Here is a 16,401-nt window from a genome sequence, read left to right on the forward strand (position 1 = left end):
AACTCTTTCAAGAAAAGTTGCTATGATCTAATTTTGTTCTTATGAAATATAAAATGATATTCATTAATCATGAATTAATGTCTCTTCTTAATCAATCAATCGAGAAGATAACAGGAAGTAGATTTGGCGAGGTGATGGGGGAGCAAGAAAAAATGTTCAGTGTTTAATGAGTTTAAGCGTTATAAGTGTTCACACCAATGATTATAACCTAAGAAAAATTATAACAGAAAGTGAATTCCAACTGTTGAAAGGTTGGTAGATAATCCCAAAAAAGCAAACACTTGAAAACATTTTATCGATGTCATGTGAATTGAGGATTTCGTTTCAAAGTGAACACACGTTGCCACTCTTTGTTCCACCAAAACAAACTGATTTCGATCGGCACAGTCCATTCATAAGGTACTTTTGGTAGATAATAGGTGTTGTGCTCAGTCCAATGGTCAACTTGCACCTCATTAACACCATCAATTAATCCACGTAACACTGGAATATGTTGTCAAAATGTCATTTGGAAACACCGTTCTAATGATGCATGATGCACAATACCCGTACCATGAGTACCGTTCGAGGTTTGAGTGGGGGATTTGTGCAGATTGATTGGGTACTGACGGGTGTTGGAGCGCACAAAACGCGGTGGAACACGCGGGGATTGCCGAGGAGCGTGCAATTTGATTCAGCCGATTTGAATATCGAATGATGTTGGAGACGAGGCTGCTCTCGTAGGCCTACACACAGCTTGGTTTGAGGAATCAGTGCACCGTCATCAGTGCTGTCCAACGATAGCTCTAATACGGTATAGAACAGATGAAGCTGTTGTTTCGTGTTCCACGTGTATTTTCATTTTAACTTTTCAACACTCATTTAAAAAAAAAGCCGGGATGAGGATGATGAATGATCTCTGGTGTTCCATGTTTACGGATGAAATGGTAATATAATATTCATATCATGGAGTGAGCTGCCTATGAAACTCTTCATTCTCGAAATAACCACTCGTTTACTATGATGGTTCACTATTGACGATGGTTTTCACGATTGAAAATGTTTTCCCGACATCCCAATGTTTGGTAGAACATGTAAACGTTACTTCAATGAAAAGAACGACATTCCCTGGATCGCTCCTGATTCAACTGTGACATTTCCATGAATGGTATGGTATGATTTAACTACAGTATACATTGTTCCCAGCGTAACTCGGGATCACATAAGATATGAAAATACATAACTCATTTCAAAACAATAACTTTACTCGTTTTCATTGACTTGATTTTCAGTCCACGTCTACACAGTTATTTTATTTTCCTCGTTGGTTGATATTTTTACAGATATGGGACTTGTGGCAGTTCATAGAGCTTATTGATGACTATTTTAGGTATGAATTTGATCAAAATCGTTGGAGCCGTTTCCGAGAAAATCACGAAAAACCCTGTTTTTGACAACATTTTCGTCATTTTAGCTGCCATCTTGAATTGCATTTGATCGAAATTGTTCGTGTCGGATCCTTATAGTGAAAGGACCTCAAGTTCCAAATTTCAAGTCATTCCGTTAATTGGGAGATGAGATATATCGTGTACACAGACGCACATACACTCATACACACACACACACACACACACACACACATACAGACCAATACCAAAAACCCAGTTTTTTGGACTCAGGGGACCTTCAAACGTATAGAAATTTAGAAATTGGGGCACCTTAATTTTTTTCGGAAAGCAATACTTTCCTTACCTATGGTAATAGGGCAAGGAAAGTAAAAAGTAGTGAGCCAATCTGTGATATTTCATTTTTGATATATTTGTTCTTATTTTTATTACTTTTGCTTGTTGCTCTATATATCTCTACATTTTTTTGGTCGTTATTATTTTATTGTACAATATATGTATCAAATTTTTTATGGTGTATCCTTTATTTATTTCTCCACTTCCATGCATGACCAATCTCATATTCATTTATCGAATTATCAGTATTGAAATATTGAGAAAATTACCATCCAGCTTTATTCTTCACCGAATAAGTTGATTTAGTCAGCGATATTTAGCATTGATAATCAAATCTTTGGAAATAATACGTTCCAGAGATCTATATAAATTATACAAGAGCAGTGAACTGCGGGAGCTCCTGAGCGAGCCTATGAGAATTTTGTCTAAGTTGTATTCTAAGAACCACAACCAGAGTCATATAATTTTGTACTCATGCTTTACCGACTGCAGCCAAGCCAGGCAAACCGTTATTCACAAAAATAACGTTACAAGCGTTATAAGAGTTCACACCAATGGTTATAACCCAAGGAAAATTATAACAGAGAGTGAATTTCAACTGTTGAGAGGTTGGTAGATGATCCCAAAAAAGCAAACACTTGAAAACATTTTATCGATGTCATATGAATTGAGAATTTCGTTTCAAAGTGAACACACGTTGCCACTCTTCGTTCCACCAAAACAAACTGATTTCGATCGGCACAGTCCATTAATAAGGTACTTTTGGTAGATAATAGGTGTTGTGCTCAGTCCAATGGTCAACTTGCACCTCATTAACACCATCAATTAATCCACGTAACACTGGAATATGTTGTCAAAATGTCATTTGGAAACACCGTTCTAATGATGCATGATGCACAATACCCGTACCATGAGTACCGTTCGAGGTTTGAGTGGGGGATTTGTGCAGATTGATTGGGTACTGACGGGCGTTGGAGCGCACAAAACGCGGTGGAACGCGCGGGGATTGCCGAGGAGCGTGCAATTTGATTCAGCCGATTTGAATATCGAATGATGTTGGAGACGAGGCTGCTCTCGTAGGCCTACACACAGCTTGGTTTGAGGAATCAGTGCACCGTCATCAGTGCTGTCCAACGATAGCTCTAATACGGTATAGAACAGATGAAGCTGTTGTTTCGTGTTCCACGTGTATTTTCATTTTAACTTTTCAACACTCATTTAAAAAAAAAGCCGGGATGAGGATGATGAATGATCTCTGGTGTTCCATGTTTACGGATGAAATAGCAATATAATATTCATATCATGGAGTGAGCTGCCTATGAAACTCTTCATTCTCGAAGTAACCACTCGTTTACTATGATGGTTCACTATTGACGATGGTTTTCACGATTGAAAATGTTTTCCCGACGTCCCAATGTTTGGTAGAACATGTAAACGTTACTTCAATGAAAAGAACGACATTCCCTGGATCGCTCCTGATTCAACTGTGACATTTCCATGAATGGTATGGTATGATTTAACTACAGTATACATTGTTCCCAGCGTAACTCGGGATCACATAAGATATGAAAATACATAACTCATTTCAAAACAATAACTTTACTCGTTTTCATTGACTTGATTTTCAGTCCACGTCTACACAGTTATTTTATTTTCCTCGTTGGTTGATATTTTTACATTATTTGTATCAATAATATGACCGCAATGACAAATTATCATGATCCATAAGTTATAAAATGGCCCTCCAGGAATGTGGAAAGGCATGTGGGACTAACACTTCCAACATCTTCGGTTCTTCAATGGAACGATTTTGGACTGTGTTCAGTTTATGGGACAAGATTAGGAAGTAGCTGAACTTGTGAGTCAAAATGCCTTGCCTGACAATCATGATATTTATATAAACAGGCTATGTTCTTACAGGGGCAGTTAGCTCATCGAATGAGAAGTGCGTCAGCTCATTCTTCGATATCACTCGTTTCATTACGAGTTATTAATAAGTTATACCTTAGTCACTAAGGATCAATGTTAGCAGGTTCGTAGGTCTAAAAGACCACGTCTGCTAAGCAGATAGCCTATCCTGCCCCTTCAATCTTCAGAGAGAATGATAAAACCTCCTGCCAAGCTATAGCTGCAGATAGCTCAAATTTATTTCATTTTATTTATTCATTTATTACAATATTACAAAAAGTAACATTACACATATGCAAGCTCTTTCGAGCATGACCGCATATGGGAGTATCGAATACATAATCTATATAATAAGAGAGAGTAGGGTTGTGTTTGTTCGTGTGTTCGTTTGTTCGTTTGTTCGTTTGTTCGTTTGTTCGCATCGGAACATGTCAGCTTATGGATTGCATACCGGAAAAACGGGAATGATTTAGATCTCCAAATTTTGCACATAGATTCTAAAAATATCAATCTCGTGCACCTGGAAGCCCAAATTTCAATTTTCCTTCTAGATTTTTCAGAATTAATGTTCAAATTCCATTAATGGTACATACGATTTCATAAAAAAATCACCAAATCATATGGTCGAAATTAGAACGACTGACTCACTGTACAGTAGGTCGAAAATTTTAATATTGGAATGAGGGGTATTTTGGCAAGCTGAGCGGAAAAATAAGGTCATATGCACATTTTCATTATATCTTCAAATGAAAAATGAGTTTTGTGGGTTGTCAAAACTCCCTCTGAAAGGGAAACTATTCAACTTATTCTATCTTTTAGTAAAATAACAATGATCATCCAACCATCTATTATCTTCTATACTATAATAAAGGAAAGAACTGGATTATACAAGTATACAGGTGTAAAGTATAGGAAAATTACTGGACTGATCAACTTGAAATTTTGCATATAGATTCTTGCTTAACCGAGGATGGTTATAAACCTATCTTAAATTCTTCAATATTTGATTACATGAAGTTTTCAGTTTGTCAAGTTTTCAATTATTTGTCATGCTTTCAGTTGTTGTAAGGAAGCAGCAGAACATTTCTCTCAAAAGGGAAATAAGAACATACGTATGATGGGGATCCTTTTCGATTGGTAAAAACAGGTTTTCCGTCACACCCAAATTTTATCCGCCATTTTGGAACCGCCATTTTGAATCCAACTTCTTTTTTTAATTGAAAAGTGATCATATGATACATGATTCCGATACAGGATTTCCAGAGAAAAGTTATGGTGAAAACCGCACATCGATATCTCAAACCTTTCAAAATTTATTCTCATTCATTTCCTTCATTAAAGTATAGAAAATGATATATCCATCTATCTATCATCTTCTATACTATAATAAAGGAAAGAACGTGTAGAGGATAGGAAAATTATTATGTTTGACGCATCATCACGTCTGAAATACTGGACTGATTTACTTGATATGCTGCTTATAGATTCTTAATCAACCGAGGATTATTATAGGCCTATTTTCAATTCTTCTAGATTTCATTACGTCAAGTTTAAAAATAGACCCTTGCGAAGGGTTACCTGCTAGTATATTACAAAATAATCATGAATAATTATGAATATAATATGATTATAAACAATTTCACATTATACTAAATATATATATATATAGGCTATATATATAATTCAACAAGAACGAATTTTGAATGTTGGAACATCAGAAAGTTTTCCTCTCTTAAATTCTAAATGACAATAATAATTATTATGAAAGCATTAAGAACATTTTTGATGGAAGTACTTGGAAAATGATCTTAAGTTACAGCGACGGTACAATAGCCATGAAAGTGAAGTCTATCACTCTATATGAGAAACTTAAAACAAAGAAAAAAACACAATAGATATACTACGCAATAATGTTGTACATGCTCTCGACATCTTGTTCGGGCATAGCGATTAGATAAATTTGTTATCTACGTATAAACAGATGTGGTGATCCTATAAGTGATATTTCCCCTGGCAGCCTTTTCAAGAATTTACCTTCCAAAAAAAGAAACGATTTGCGGAAAAATGTTGAGTTAGGCCTTGGAATCCTTATTTGTCCAGCTGCACGAGTCAATGGCCCTTGCTCAGCAAAATCTATTGTATTGCCTTGATTGCCACTGGCCGAAAAAACTGTAACAGAACCTTCTAAATGAATAAAGATCGGAGACTTAAGATGTTAAGACCTTTGAACATGTCAGCACGCTCAGCAGGAGGTTCTTGGAAGTATCGAAGCAAGGATCGCTGTAGAGTGATAAGAGGTTTCAAGTGGGTGATGTAGGTGCAACCCAACATGTTATACCATAAGAAATTCTGGAGTGAGCTAAAGAGAAATTTATGTTTTTGAGTAAAGAATTGGGACATAATTTTTTATATGATAAAACCTGTGAAGAAGCAATCTCAAACTATTCTTCAATGTCCGAATATGGTCCTTCCACAGAAGATCACTCTCCATCAACACACCCAAATATTTCACTTTGTTGGACTCTAATATGTCACAGCAAACGCAATTAGCTTGATTTGAACAGTTAATATTGTGGTATTTTAGCGGGGTTTCAAGGTGAAATGGATCAGAGAGCGAAAAGTTAATGTAGGTTGTTTTATCTGCATTAAGTTTCAATTTATTAAAAGAAAACCAAAGAGATAATAAGTTGAGGTCTGATTGCATACTGGCATGCAGATTTCTTATAGTCTGCACCATAATTGAGAGCGGTGGCATCTGCAAAAGCCGTTATAGCTCCTTTGAAGGGTCCATAATACAAATCATTTATGAATATTAAGAATAAAATGGGGCCCCAAGACAGAGCCTTGAGGGACACCAGTACAAATAGATCTGACTGAGCTTGAGGCATCATTGACACATACATACTGACTCCGCCCTGAAAGATAAGACTGAAACCAAATTCAAGGTTATACCTGCCAATTCCAATTTTTTCAGTAAAATACTGTGATCAATAGTATCAAAAGCCTTGCGAATATCAAGGAATAGTGCTGAGACCTTTGAAATCTGTTTATTATTTATATTTGAGTGGATCTCGGAAAAAAACTTACGCAAAGCCAATTCAGTGCTCATCCCCTCCCTGATGCCATATTGATTGGGAACAAAAAAATTGATTGATTTGAGAAAAGATATCAGTCGGACCCTTACAAGTTTTTCGAAAAAAAATATTGACAACAATGAAATGGGACGATTACAGTCAATTGTGTTGACTTTCTTTGGAATAGGGATCACCTTTGCTTCCTTAAGTTTGGATGGGAATATACCTTCATGAAGACTTCTATTGAACAAGTATGACAGTATTTCACAAATTTTAGATGCCATTTTCTTTATTAGGAATGGTGAGAATTTGTCTGCTCCAGGAGATTTATTACTGTATAACTATAACAGAAGAGTGATCTTAGACTGAGATTAATTTTAAAAGCCCTTAAGAAGGCCTTTTAATGTCCGAATATGCTCCGCTTTATGCTTTAATGTCCGAATATGCTCCTTCCACAGAAGATCACTCTCCATCAACACACCCAAATATTTCACTTTGTTGGACAGTAATATTTCACAGCATACGCAATTAGCTTGATTTGAACAGTTAATATTGTGGTATTTTAGTGGGGTTTCAAGGTAAAATGGATCAGAGATCCATTTTTGACTTCTGTGTTCTTGTATTCTTGACTTCTGTGGTGGGTGGAGGAATGGATGTATCCGGTTTCCCAACATTTACAAAATAATTGTTTAACTCCTCTGCTACCTCCATTTCATCCGTCAAAAGATCATCATTTCTTACAAAGCTAACAAACGATTTCTTATTTTTCTGCTCGCCTACTAATTCATTAATAATTGCCCATTGTTTTTTACTATTCTCTCTTGCATTGTGGAAAAGTGTTGAATAGTACCTCTTTTTTGTTTCTCTAATCCAAATTTGCACCCTATCCTTAAACCTTTTAAGATTTTGTTCAGCTCGAACATTACTTCGGTCCCTCTTCATTATTTTGAAAAGTTTGTTTCTTGTTTCAATATCATGAATTAGGCCACCTGTTATCCAAGGTTTCAGCGCCCTGGAACGATGGTTTACCGACCTCCCAACTGCTCCATTAATCGTACTTGAAGATTATATGAGATTGCAAAATATTTTCGAAGGTTGAGTATGCAGAATCCACATCTACACAACTGATTACCGAGTTCCAATTTTCAATCTCAAGTAACCCATTCAGCATAACATAATCTATCTTAGAGGTATAGGTGATTCTTTTATTATGGATAATCCTCTTACAAGGAATTGCAGCACAAACCGCTCAAACAGTCAATCCTGCATCAACCACAGCTGCTAAAACATTAGGCAAGGGCCTAACTCTAAATAGTATGTGATCGATACGAAATGAGCAAGTATTTGTTACTCTAGTATCCAGATTGATTAAGGAATCTGAGCCATTCAGTGTAAATATTAAAAAGTATTTATTAACATTAGAATCAACGGAATTTATATTGAAATTAAAATCTCCCACGCAAATGACCACCTCCTGCTTTACATTGCTCAAAAACCTACCAAAAGAATCTAAAAAAGACCTTATATTGCCTCCAGTATGCCATCTATAAATTCCAATTAATGAAAAAACAAAGTTTCCGTTGATACAATCTAGAAAAATACTGTCCGCCCCCTCAATAAAATTGCTGTCTAACATAATACACTTGAGGCTTTCATTATAAAAAACTACAATACCACCATATCTGTTGTCATTACAAGAAAAATTTGTAACCTGGAATAGTGAACAAGTTCGTATTGAAATCAGTTCTTATCCATGCCTCCGATAATACAATAACATCTGGCTTTTTCTCCATTTGATTCAAGTACAAAATAAATACATCAAAATTATTTTTAATACTACAATAATGTTCATATGGAAAACTGTAAGATTATCAGTGTCAAAAACATTATTATACTCTGGAATTGAGGATATAAATACCGGTACACAATCATCATTGATTTCCATTCAAAGTTCCAAATTATAAACAGACAAAAGAAAAAAATTATGAAAAGAAGGAGAGAATAATATTCCAATAAAAATCAGAACATTTCCAGTTCTACTTGTTCCAGTACCTATTGCAACTCACTCAGAACTGATCATTCTACAAATTCCTGTTTTTTATCTAGATTATATTTATCATTGTTCTTAGAAACTCACATCAACTGACAAATAATATTTGAATTTGGTCACAACGACACATAAAATTCCTTATCATACTCCAACTTAGAATAATCTAACAATTTTCATTGTAAACTAACATACATTAACAAATTCTCATATTCTAGGACAAGAAACTGAATTCCTTATCACTCATTTATTCAAACTACATTACAGACAGCAAACTTGAACAAATTTAGGTCAAAGTAAGTCTTTTGTTAAATCAGAAGCAATAACATCCTCTCTATATCTATTCTCTCTTCACACCCTTATTTCCCCACCAAAGTAAAAGAGCTTTGTCTAGAAGTCATGAACAGCATAAAACAAACGGAATTCTGAACTAGTTCATTACTCAGCGGAAATTGTGCATCACAACTCCATCCAATGGCGGTAGTTATGAATACCCCGGAGTCAGATTCTGATGTCGAACGTCTTAAAAGCGATACGATTCCCGACTGCCACATCGATTTAAACATCTGCTGCAATAAAATTAGACATAAAACGCTCAGGGAGCAGCCCTGACCTCGATGGTTGGTGCGAATAGTCTTCAAACCTCTCCAAACTGAACAGTTCTTGTTATCGGGAACATGCAAAGAGTCATTTAATAGCCCTTTCTCCTCCAACAATTTCCAATTCAAATCTAATTATACTCAGTTATTGCTCATGTTCTGGTCCTCGTGGAATATGAAAACGACTGATCGATTCCGAGAAATCATAAAAACCTTGCATTTTACACTGTCCTGAAGCCACGAAGAGGAAAGTCTAAATAAATTCTGTAAGTTCCAAATTCTCTAAAATTTTTGCATTCTCTTGCAATAAATGCAACTGGCATAATAATTTCTAGGAATATTCTTCTACTACAAATGAGTTTTGAAGAATTCTGTAACGATTTTCTCCCAGGTAGCCGTTACCGACAATCTAACCTATTTATCCGAAACATGAAAGAGACTTCAGAAAAATATCTTGACCAACTGGTGTTTGAGCCCGGACTTCTGGTATAGAAATATTATCGTCTTGTAGTTGAGGCTACACCAAGAGTATTGTTCCTGTTCCTGAATATTAAGAGTATTGTAACTGTTCCTGGATATTAACATGAATGTCTCTTTATCTGGATTAATCAGATGTGTGAACGGATTGAATTCGCCAAGGAATGAAATAAATATTGTGGACTCCCACGTGTTGAATCATGAATAATATTTGGATATTATCATTGCTGTGATTATTAAAGAGATCAAGACCATTTCAAATGGATAGGAATAGAAGTATTGTTGGAAAAGTCTCACCATGATTTTCTCACATCCTCTTCAATATTTTAATTTAAAAACAAAAACCAAGGGATTCAATAGGACGTTCCAAAATAGTGATTGCTGATTAAAACGCTCAGAATTCCAACCACATTGTGGAATGATCAATACTTTGTCCTGAAAAAGTCCCATCAAAATTCCAGTTGAATCCCACATTTGCACGCATGATGATGCTAGAGATAAGTATCAACTTGTTGAGAGAAAAAAGACACTCTAATTTGAAACTCCCTTCCCACTGTCTATTAAATTGGGTAAACATTCCATCTCTAAAACCTAGTCAGAGATAGATCCAATCTCATCATACATCTCACAGTAAACGTGGCTCCAAACACTGTCTAATGAACGCAAACTCAATTACCTAAGAATTCAAATACAGATTGAATTCTTCAGCCCGGTTCCTCTTCTAAACAGATAATATCTCACATGGTGGATCTCTCCTATCCATTCGTCCACTGTTTTCCTGGATAATCACAAAATAATAAATCATCTACAAGATAAAAAACTAATTAAATTCTACTCGATTTGATTTTTGATGTGGCCATGAATAATTCATGTGATTCTGGTGATCGCTCTGGTACTGGAGAAGTAATCAGTACAATGAGTTTGCCGATGTCGCTATCAATTATTCCGGTAAACATTGAATCACTATCAATTACTTCGGTAAACAATAAATCAATATTCATAATAATGAATATGATATTTATAACAACATGATAGCCTATATATTATTTGATGTTGATTATTCCATGAGGTAATGATGTTGATTATTCCATTTAACCAATTGTGATAATTCCAATGAATCTTCAATCAACTGGATACTTGTTATGTATATATTTTTGAAAAATTGATTTTTTTGGGATTTTATTGAAGTAGAGATAATAATGGAAGACTATTGGGAAAAAACTCACAAAAAACCCATAAAATCCACTCACAAATATTTCAAATACTTTCTCTAAGTCTTTTGAAACTTAAAGGCAATGGTGAGAAAGTAAATTCAATTAATTACTAATCTATTCCATCATGAACCATTGTAACTCTAGTCCAGTAAAATGGTCGTTTTTCAGGAAACAGCGCCGAAAGAATTTTTCTATATGTATTTTGGGGCGCTGAATTCGAATCTGAAAGTTGCTGACACGCCAGAGGGCGGCTTCACCCCCGAAATCCCAAAAATTTCGGCCTTTTTATAATTTTCCCATTTAATCTCGAAGACTTCAAGTTTTTGGAGAAAAATAATTCTCTACAAAATTGAAGATAATAAAATTTCCAATAAATTCAGTCGTCGCGCAGGATTCTACAGTTTTTGGTTCCGGAACTATGAATTTTAAAAAAGGGTATTTTTCAAGGGGTTTTGAAAATTATGCAAACCTACCTCTTCTACCCTTTACAACTTGAATATTTCTGCAGTATAGATAAAAAAACCACACTTCATGTCAGAGAACAATCAATTCTGAACAGGATTCCTTAGAATTTTCGAATTTAGTTGTGCTAGGAGGGGGAATACACTCAAAAATAGAAAATCAATGACTACTTTTTGGATTTTTCATCTGAAGTGTTTCAGAAGATACGCAACTTTGAATATGCAAGACTGTGAGAATGATTAACGTATCACAAACTTTTCGCATAATATTATTCAAAGTTGCGTATCTTGAGAAACACTTCAGATAAGAAATCCAAAAAGTAGTCAAGATTGTAGAGAATTTTCTCCTCTTTTCGCTCTAATTTCCTAATTTCCTCCCGGAAAAAGAATTTTCCTCTTTCGTTTTCCTGATTCCAATACTGTTCAAAAGTTACAGCTAATTGAAAAAATGATTATTTTCATTTTCTAATTTTTTTCTGCGATTCTACTGTTATTCAAGTGTCTCTAAAACGAGTAGGATGCATGATAGAGACTCGCGATTTGTCTCAAATGAAAGAAAATTACTTGCTCTATGAGCTACGTTGCCTTGAATCTATCTTGCATGACTCTTTATAATCGAAGAACTGTCGAGACTGTGAAAAAAAGGAAAATATCGCAAATTTCTTGATTTTTTTGAACAAATGTATCTTACTTCACGATCATATTTTCACAAACTTCATTCACCTCACATGAAAGAGGAGACTCTGTTCTTTAAATCAAGACCAAGTACCATATCTTATCATTTCGGGTTACCGAGATACACAGTTTTGAATATAGAAATTGGTAATTTTTTTGTGTATTTAAATATGGGCTAAAACACACTAAAAGAGAAATTTTTTATTCTCTCATAAATTTCAGTTATGATACATGTTTTTGAACCTTGACCAGCTGAGAAGAATGAGCTGTAGTACGAGGAGATCTGATCATTCTGTCAAAAGTTATAAGTGTTTAAAGTTTTGATCCTTGACGTATCCTTATGACTTATCCTTTTATCCTTCATTATCACTAGGATAATACTGAAATTGAATGTTTCTAACGGGTGATTCTCATAGAAAATAACCCTCCTGAGATGATATCAGCCGAAATATGTATTTTTTTGTCAGGAAGGCCTTGAAAAGGTATTATAATGAAAAATTTGTATTTTGGCTGTAGGACATGATTTTCTATTTTTGGGTGTATTATCACTCCCCACAACTAAATCTAAAAATTTTCAATGAATCCTGTTCAGAATTAATTGTTCTTCCACTTTATGTGTGGTTTTATCTATACTGGAAAAATATCCAAGTTGTAAAGGGTTTCAAGTGGTAGGTTTGCATAGTTTTGAAAACCCCTTGAAAAATACCCCTTTTTTGAAAATTCATAGTTCTTGATCCAAAAACTGTAGAATCCTGCGCGACCACTGATTCTATTGGAAATTTTATTATCTTCAATTTTGTAGAGAATGATTTTTCTCAAAAAACTTGAAGTCTTCGAGATTAAATGGGAAAATTAAAAAAGGCCGAAATTTTAGGGGTTTATGGGGTGAAGCCGCCCTCTGGCGTGTCAGAAAAATTCCAGATTCGGATTCAGCGCCCCAAAATACATATAAAACTGTCAAGAAATATTTTTTCAGGGCTGTTCCCTGAAAAACGACCATTTGACTGGACTACTATCTTTAACTGGTTTGTGGATATGATATTCTTGTAAATTGTATTGTTGAATGACAATTGAAATTCAGTGAATTTTACTGTACAACATTCCTTTTCCTCCTATTTTATTGGGTGATGAGTGGAGATGATTTATGATTTCATATTTGGATTCATCTTTTCATAGTTCAATATTTTTTTGGAAAACTAGAACTTTTAAAAATCAAAAATGTTTATGTATAAACTTCTCAGGTGTTCAAAAACTTCTTAAAACCTTTGCCTGTCCCTTTGTGAGGCAGGAGTATTATTATCTTAGTATGTACTATATAATCATATGAAAATGGAAAGCTATATTAAAAACAGCTATAACTCCCTTGTTTTCGGGTATTTTTGAAAATGGGACTTAAAGAATTTGGGGTCGCTGAATCCAAATCCGAAATCAGAAATCTTCTATCTATATTTTTAAGGAAGTTAGACTTTGAGAAAAAGTGATGAGTCATAGGTTTGAGCAAACGTCGGCATAGTTGTTAGATCTGTCGGCTTATTCGTAAGATCCCCATGTGAAAGTACAGGAGAGCTGCAAAATATGAAATATGATCTTCCGTAATATGATATTCCAGGAGCGAGGTCTCTGCCGTGTGAAACTGGCCTATGACTTATCCTTTTATCCTTCATTATCACTAGGATAATACTGAAATTGAATGTTTCTAACGGGTGATTCTCATAGAAAATAACCCTCCTGAGATGATATCAGCCGAAATATGTATTTTTTTGTCAGGAAGGCCTTGAAAAGGTATTTTAATGAAAAATTTGTATTTTGGCTGTAGGACATGATTTTCTATTTTTGGGTGTATTATCACTCCCCACAACTAAATTTAAAAATTTTCAATGAATCCTGTTCAGAATTAATTGTTCTTTCACTTTATGTGTGGTTTTATCTATACTGGAAAAATATCCAAGTTGTAAAGGGTTTCAAGTGGTAGGTTTGCATAATTTTGAAAACCCCTTGAAAAATACCCCTTTTTTGAAAATTCATAGTTCTTGATCCAAAAATTGTAGAATCCTGCGCGACCACTGATTTTATTGGAAATTTTATTATCTTCAATTTTGTAGAGAATGATTTTTCTCAAAAAACTTGAAGTCTTCGAGATTAAATGGGAAAATTAAAAAAGGCCGAAATTTTAGGGGTTTATGGGGTGAAGCCACCCTCTGGCGTGTCAGAAAAATTCCAGATTCGGATTCAGCGCCCCAAAATACATATAAAACTGTCAAGAAATATTTTTTCAGGGCTGTTCCCTGAAAAACGACCATTTGACTGGACTACTATCTTTAACTGGTTTGTGGATATTATGATATTCTTGTAAATTGTATTGTTGCCAATCAGTAAATCAAATTAACCGATCAGAAATTCAAATTTCATTTGATATTGTATAGATACAGTTTACTCATTTTTCAAACATTTTTCTATTGATCAACATTACACTTTTTCAAGTTTCATGTCCAAGTATGTCAAGTGAATTGTCTAAAAATTGGGATTGGATCCCGAGATGTTTGGTCTCAAATTTCATCTTATCCCTCTCCAGCATTGATGGTTATCTCCTCCAGGAGACAACTTGGCAAAATAAATTCCAAGTCCACGACGACGAATGTAACGCTCAATTATACAGAGATCGATTGATTTGAACTTTTTCAGCTTGCGGCTTGAACATTGTTTGTCATACACTTCGTTTGAGAGAAAATATTTTTCTTCCAGTTGACGAAATCCTCGTGGCAGATGAGAAGATAGATGAGGAAATACAGCCAGCAGGATTTTGGTTATCCCAGTAAATGTTAATTTGAAAGACGCTTCCTTGGGAGAGAAGTTGGTTGGGGAAAACTCAGTTACAAGAAATTTTGATGAGAAGAAGAGTTCTTCCATGAGGAAGAGCCGGGGAAAATGGATGGAAAAGTGCTGACTCGTGCTTGAATCATTGGTAGAGAATTAATCTCCAAGCGGAATTAGGATTATAATCTGCAGTTCCCGAGGTGAGCTTGGTGATGAGAGAAAGAGTAAGTGTGATAGAGAGTCAAGTTATGTACACACTAGCCAACTACAGGATTCAAGTTTGCTTTTTATCACCTCACGTCCAATAAGATTATCTTCAATCAATCTTGCAGTTCATATTATCAATTGTGTATGAGCTTTGTGTTATTACAAAGATATCAAATGAATTGAAACTGTGTGACAGTTGGATATATGGCAGACATAAGATATTATCGTAGCAATGAGAATGGACAAAAGTATTTTAATAGGAATAAAGTAACACAGTTGAATCAAGAAGTCCGGTATTCCAAATTACTCACTTTGCAACAGTTCCACAACATTTCTCTATAATCGTCAGATTTTTAGTCTCATGGATCAGAATTTGATCATTGCGAAAAGAATGATAATGTTAGATCTTTTCAAATAATTCTAAATGTATAACATTATATTATAGAGTTAGTTTCACAGTAACTTCCACAAGACAAAAATTTTATATTTCTTATAAAATTTCTAAGAAATGTTGACGCTGCTCATCTCATTTTATCTATATTGCCAATATTAATCTCATACTCCATTCAAAGTTTGACAGGATCTACTACTCTCCTACTTAATACATATTCTTCGAATAAATTGTTTGACTACACAATTTAAACTCTTTGCACACATCTCTGAATAATCGAATATCTGTTGGATTGTCAAGTAGATAATGGATGAACTCTTATTATTATATTCGATGACACTTTTATTCGAAGAGTAAAAGCTGACTAACATTTACTGGTGATATATTTAAAAAATCGATTTGGGTGCTATTACTGGTGAAAATTTTCCATGAGTTACCAATCACTGACACATAGGTTTTGAAGGTGTCGTCCGATGAGCGTTCTCCGATGAGCGATTCGGGAAAAAAAGTCCACTGAGCGATCCATTGTTAGGATAGGTGAACGCTAAGAATGGGAGGAATTGGGTGTCGTTAATCATCAGGGACTGTGACCGAGGAAGGCTAAATGGGTAGTGTCATTAATGTACCCGCAATACGATATATTGATGATAATGATTGAATCAGAACTTCAGAACCCACCACCTTCCATAAAAACGAATCATTTTTGTTGAATAATATTTTATCCAATGGAGTAATTATTTACAAACTGTTCTCAAAAGTCTGTGCAGCTGACTAACATTTACTGGTGATATATTTTAAAAATCGATTTGGGTG

The 16,401-nt window shown here is 34.8% G+C and overlaps 2 protein-coding genes across 2 annotated transcripts in view; both read right to left on the reverse strand.

The window, feature by feature from the left end:
* LOC111058662 (GTPase-activating Rap/Ran-GAP domain-like protein 3) overlaps window positions 1-16,401 on the reverse strand; it is a 382,310-nt gene that overhangs the window by 364,915 nt on the left and 994 nt on the right. The window lies entirely within an intron of this gene.
* Window positions 1-16,401, reverse strand: part of LOC120352338 — a 382,353-nt gene that overhangs the window by 183,428 nt on the left and 182,524 nt on the right. The window lies entirely within an intron of this gene.

This window comes from Nilaparvata lugens, chromosome 7 (assembly GCF_014356525.2).
Source record: "Nilaparvata lugens isolate BPH chromosome 7, ASM1435652v1, whole genome shotgun sequence".
NCBI classification, from domain to species: Eukaryota; Metazoa; Arthropoda; class Insecta; order Hemiptera; family Delphacidae; genus Nilaparvata; species Nilaparvata lugens.